Below are 6,000 nucleotides of genomic sequence, written 5' to 3' on the forward strand. Positions count from 1 at the left end.
GTAGATATAACATTTTTGATGCCATTTTATCTGTGGCCATTGACCTTGAGCCTTCTTGGATGGGCACTTCTAATGTAACTCTATGGCAGCACCCAAGGGACTTGAATTTTTTTGCTCTACCCTTAGACTTGGCAGTGACATAGTGTCCCCATGAGTGACAGAACACTAAGCCAATCACAGCTAGGCTAAAACACCTGCATTTGAGCTGCCTTACACAAGGAAGAAAAAAGAAACAAAGATTTAGATTTTTTTTTAACTTTGTTTGCAAGCTGATATGTGACACGTATTAATGCCAAAATAACAAGCAAAACAGCCAACCCCCCACAAAAGTTGTTTACATTATTTAATACATCTAGACGTTCCGCTAGCGGAACACCTGCTCCAATATCCAATGATAGGCGTGGCGCGAATTACAAATTCCTCAAAAATACAAAAACGTCCATTTTTCAAACATATGACTATTTTACACCATTTTAAAGACAAGACTCTCCTTTATCTAACCACACTGTCCGATTTCAAAAAGGCTTTACAGCGAAAGTAAAACATTAGATTATGTCAGCAGAGTACCCAGCCAGAAATAATCAGACACCCATTTTTCAAGCTAGCATATAATGTCACAAAAAACAAAACCACAGCTAAATGCAGCACTAACCTTTGATGATCTTCATCAGATGACACGCTTAGGACATTATGTTATACAATACATGCATATTTTGTTCAATCAAGTTCATATTTATATCAAAAACCAGCTTTTTACATTAGCATGTGACGTTCAGAACTAGCATTCCCACCGAACACTTCCGGTGAATTTACTAAATTACTCACGATAAACGTTCACAAAAAACATAACAATTATTTTAAGAATTATAGATACAGAACTCCTTTATGCACTCGCTATGTCCGATTTTAAAATAGCTTTTCGGTGAAAGCACATTTTGCAATATTCTGAGTAGATAGCACGCCATCACAGGCTAGCTATTTTGACACCCACCAAGATTGACCCTCACCAAACTCCGATTTACTATTAGAAAAGTTTGATTACCTTTGTTGTTCTTCGTCAGAATGCACTCCCAGGACTTCTACTTCAATAACAAATGTTGGTTTGGTTCAAAATAATCCATAGTTATATCCAAATAGCGGCGTTTTGTTTGTGCGTTCAAGACACTATGCAAGGGTGACGAAGGGTTACGCGCCCGACGCGTTTCGTGACAAAACATTTCTAAATATTCCATTACCGTACTTCGAAGCATGTCAACCGCTGTTTAAAATCAATTTTTATGCTATTTTTCTCGTAAAAAAGCGATAATATTCCGACCGGGAGTCGTTGTTTATGTTCAAAGACGAAAGAATAAAAACATGGAGTCTCCTCGTGCACGCGCCTCAGTCTCATAGTACTCTGACCGACCACTATCCAAACGCGCTAATGTTTTTCAGCCAGGGCCTGCAGAGCCACGATTCAGCTTTTTGCCGCCTTCTGAGAGCCTATGGGAGCCGTAGGAAGTGTCACGTTACAGCAGAGATCCCTTGTTTTGGATAGAGATGATCAAGAAGGCCAAGAAATGGTCAGACAGGGTACTTCCTGTACAGAATCTTCTCAGGTTTTGGCCTGCCAAATGAGTTCTGTTATACTCACAGACACCATTCAAACAGTTTTAGAAACTTTGGAGTGTTTTCTATCCAAAGCTAATAATTATATGCATATTCGTTTTTTATCCGGCCGTGAAAATACTGCCCCCTATCCATAACAGGTTAAAGATTTTTAAAACATTTTATGTATCAGGTTTACATTGGGTTTTTCAGTATATTTCTTATCAAGGTGGGTTGTGTGTGGTAAAAATCATAGGGTAAAAACAAACAACATGGCCAGAACTTAATTTATTTGGAAGCTCCCTCAACAGCTGAATCTGGGCACCTTTACACTGCACAGTACACAGTCTCAATACCTGCTCTCCTAAGGCACCTGCCTCAGGAAGCCCCTCAAAGGAGAGACACAGATCCATTGGCAAACATATAAAAAAAACTTGGTAGCGTCATCTTAATCATTCCTAAAAAAAATCTTAATCGAGTCTACTGTATGTTGGGCAGGAAGTCTTGATAAACCCATGCGTATACAGAATTGTACTCTTGTAATAATTGTCATTTTGACCTGTTGCATTGACATACAGTTGTGTACAAATGGTCCCTGGGACATAAACTAGTTAAAATATGAAACCTGTTGTTTAACAAATCTGCTAGGACCTTCAAAAAGTTGGTGCTGGCTTATCAGTTCAATATTCGGTACTAAAAAAACACATACTTGGAACTACTTCAATTCTGGACACAGTTCCAAGTAATGGAAACAGATTATTGTTTTAGATGACATTGCCTTCTTGCTTAACTCACTGGACAACAGTTCCACGTAATGGAAACAGATTATTGTTTTAAATGACATTACCTTATTACTTAAATCACTGGTGCTACCCAAACAATAGAATTGAATGATAATAATTGGAAATTGTCAAAAACATGTCATTTCCATTATTCATGCCTATGTTTCAAATTTCCCCACTGTGTCCCTTACAGCCTGTTTTTTGTTCAATGAGTACACAGCTATCTATTGCTCCACAGGAAGCTTATCTCTAACCCAAACACCAGATTGCGGCCTCTAATTTAATATCAGCCCCAATGCTCAATCCCTCAGTTCGTCATGTGACCTTCTATTGACACATTTACTTCTTCAAATTACTAAGATATTGCATTATTAGAGAGCTATCTGAAAGCCAAGTACCATTCACTTTGTTACTTTCACTAGTCTCCATATCTGTTTCCCAGAACTAGGACATTCTTCCCAATAGGCAGACCTTCTCAATCAATGTTCTGCTTTCCCACCCAATTGCTTGGTTTAAAAACAAAATAAAACAAACATGATACCTTACTCCGTATTGGAAGGCATTGTTTTCATTTTAGTCTACCCTAACAATGTTGCTCTATATTTATTTCAAATTTCTGTTGGACATTCACTTTCTGCTTCACACTTATTAAATGTCTATTATTTTAAGATTAACATGTAATGCGCTGAAGTTACAAAATTAATCTGCCAATTCAAGGGAAGAGAAACTTTGGAGGGAACTTCCTTTTTTAAGGTAGCTGTCGAGACTAGAGTATTTTTCTGGGATCAACTTTCACAATAACTGGGCTGGCAAAGTCTATCAGTCCCCTGTAGATGGTAATCTCTGTCCATAATAAGTCTGGCACCTGAGACAGCATAGACAGGGAAACAGATGCAGTTTCCATTTTGCCTACTCACAAATTGGTTTAGAAGGTCATAATTTGGGATATCAACGAAAACTACAGTGGACGATGGTGGACGGAACCCCTAGATAACAGAACCGTAGATAACGTTATAGACTGAAAAACCCACACAGAACTGGAAAACTCAACTCACATTCACACTGGAGCTAGTCCCCTGTCTGCTCTCATTCACTCAGTACGTTATAGCTAAATTTCAATATTTTATTATCCAAATTTCAATCAGCTTAACATCCAAATTTCAATCAGCTTAATATCCAAATTCCAATCAATCATTTTATTATCCACATTTCAATCAGCTTTATATGTCATATCTCACAATCACACAACTTTCACATCCACATTCACTTAGTACTATTCCCAAACACACTCAGTAATCTCCCTTATTACCCTTGTGCATCTTCAACGATTCTCTTGTCGTTACTTCCTATGCACCATATATATACATATATAATATATACATATATAATCACACCACATGTTATTGTTAATGGCTGCAGACCACGTAGACACAGATACAACGTTTGGTAACAGAATGATGGTTTGTGCTGTTTGTGCCGTCATCCTGTTACTACACATTGCAAGTAAATGTCTTTTGTAAAATGTTCAGTGGAAATTGTCAGTGGAAATTGTTAAAAATTGTTCTTGTGCATTAAGTTGTATGTTCTTTTTTGAAACTTTGCATTCCAAAATTGGAGTCTCAGTGTTACTCTCTTACCGTGGAATTGCCCTATGCCAGCCATGCAAAAAATATGCACACTGAAAATAATTGTATAGATTTGCCTGCAACATTTTATTACTGAATCACATGGCACTTCGAAATATCTATTTTAGTCTTCACATTTATCCAGATATATTAGAGAGTAATCAGATATTTAGCTTTTTGCTTCTAACAACGATCACACTCACAACCACCACCCCCACCACACAGGGGCGGATTTGGAGCAGAAATCGGCCCTGGCATTTCTACAACACTGGCACATTTTTTCCCATGATGCCCCCACACTGGCCCATTTTTTCTCGAGGCCCTGACGCCGGCCCATTTTTTCCGTGTCCCCCATTAACCAAATTAGCAAATCCCCCTCCCCAAGTTTGACAGGCCCCCTGGGCCAAATAGGGTCCAGTCCATCTGACATTTGCCAGAAATGCCAGATAGCCAATCCACCCCTGCCACCGCACCACAAGCCATAACACTCAGCCCAGGTGAACAAGAAGAGTATGTTACTCTTTTTCCTCCTCACGTTCTAAAATCACACATATGCCAGTATAATATATCAGTAGCCCTGCCCTATGTATTTCTGTTCTGTGCAATAACCTCATGCTGTATTGTCGACACAAGCTCTGAATGTTCTGTTTAGTATTTAAAGCAGTGGTCACTGTGCTGTGGCTCCCTCTAGGGTTCATAGACCTCCCTGCATCTGTGTCTGTGTCAGAAAAGTACCCCTTCCAGGAGTGTGGTGGTGGAGTTTCAGGTGCAGAGCTCCAGTTTTCTCCCTACAGTCAACATCCTCTCTTTTCACCCCAGAGTTAGCAGTGTTTGAGACGCCCATCGTCAACCCTACTAACATCTCTGGTATCTTCAATGTCCAGGTTGGAACAGACAATTTAGTCAAATATCAGTTCTCATGTCTCTTCAACCCTAACTCTAACCCTAGCCTCTAATCCACACCCCTGCTTAACCCTAACTCTAACCCTAACTCTAACCCTAACTCTACCCTAACCCTAACTCCAACCCTAACTCTAACCTAACTCTAACCCTAACCCTAACTCTAACCCTAAGCAGGAGGTAATGAGCCCCAGGTGTGGGTCATTAACAGACCGATTGGACTGAAGGGAAATTTGAACATAAAGCTCACCTCGTTGCCTCTTTCTTCGTCCAAGCCCAGTTGGCCATGGGGGTTGCGGATGTGGCTTATGATCGGACGATCGGAGTTCGAGCCACGCTGGGGATCACACCAGTCTTTTTCCCCCAGGGCCTGGGAACCTAAAGGCCCAAGGCCATAATGCCCATTGGAGGCCCAAAGCCATAGGCCATAATGCCCATTGGCGGCCCAAAGCCATAGGCCCTAATGCCCTTTGGCTGCCCAAATCCTTAGGATGTGTCGGTAAAATATGCACCTGGTTATTTTTTTGGGTTACCAGGTGTGAAAATGTTTTACTTTTTTACCAGAACATTTCACTAAACGGTTTTAAATCTTTTAAAGGGTTACACATACTCCTACTATGTCAACAACATACTGAAGCCCCATGTCACTGGGATAAAGCATTAGTGATTTATGAGTGTTTTTGATGTGATTTTGGGCATTGGCCACAACTGTGGGCCTTGTGTTATTTTGGGGTCAAAAGTCTTCAGAATGGTTTTAAATACTTTTAAATGGTACACACATAACATATCTATCTATGTGAGATACATACTGAAGCCCCATGTCACTGGGATAAAGCATTTCTGATTTATGAGTGTTTTTATGTGATTTTGGGCATTGGCCACAGCTGTGGGCCTTGTGTTATTTTGGGGTCAAAAGTCTTCAGAATGGTTTTAAATACTTTTAAATGGTACACACATAACATATCTATCTATGTGAGATACATACTGAAGCCCCATGTCACTGGGATAAAGCATTTCTGATTTATTAGTGTTTTTATGTGATTTTGGGCATTGGCCATAGCTGTGGGCCTTGTGTTATTTTGGGGTCAAAAGTCTTCAGAATAGTT

This window comes from Salmo salar, chromosome ssa22 (assembly GCF_905237065.1).
Source record: "Salmo salar chromosome ssa22, Ssal_v3.1, whole genome shotgun sequence".
Taxonomy (NCBI): domain Eukaryota; kingdom Metazoa; phylum Chordata; class Actinopteri; order Salmoniformes; family Salmonidae; genus Salmo; species Salmo salar.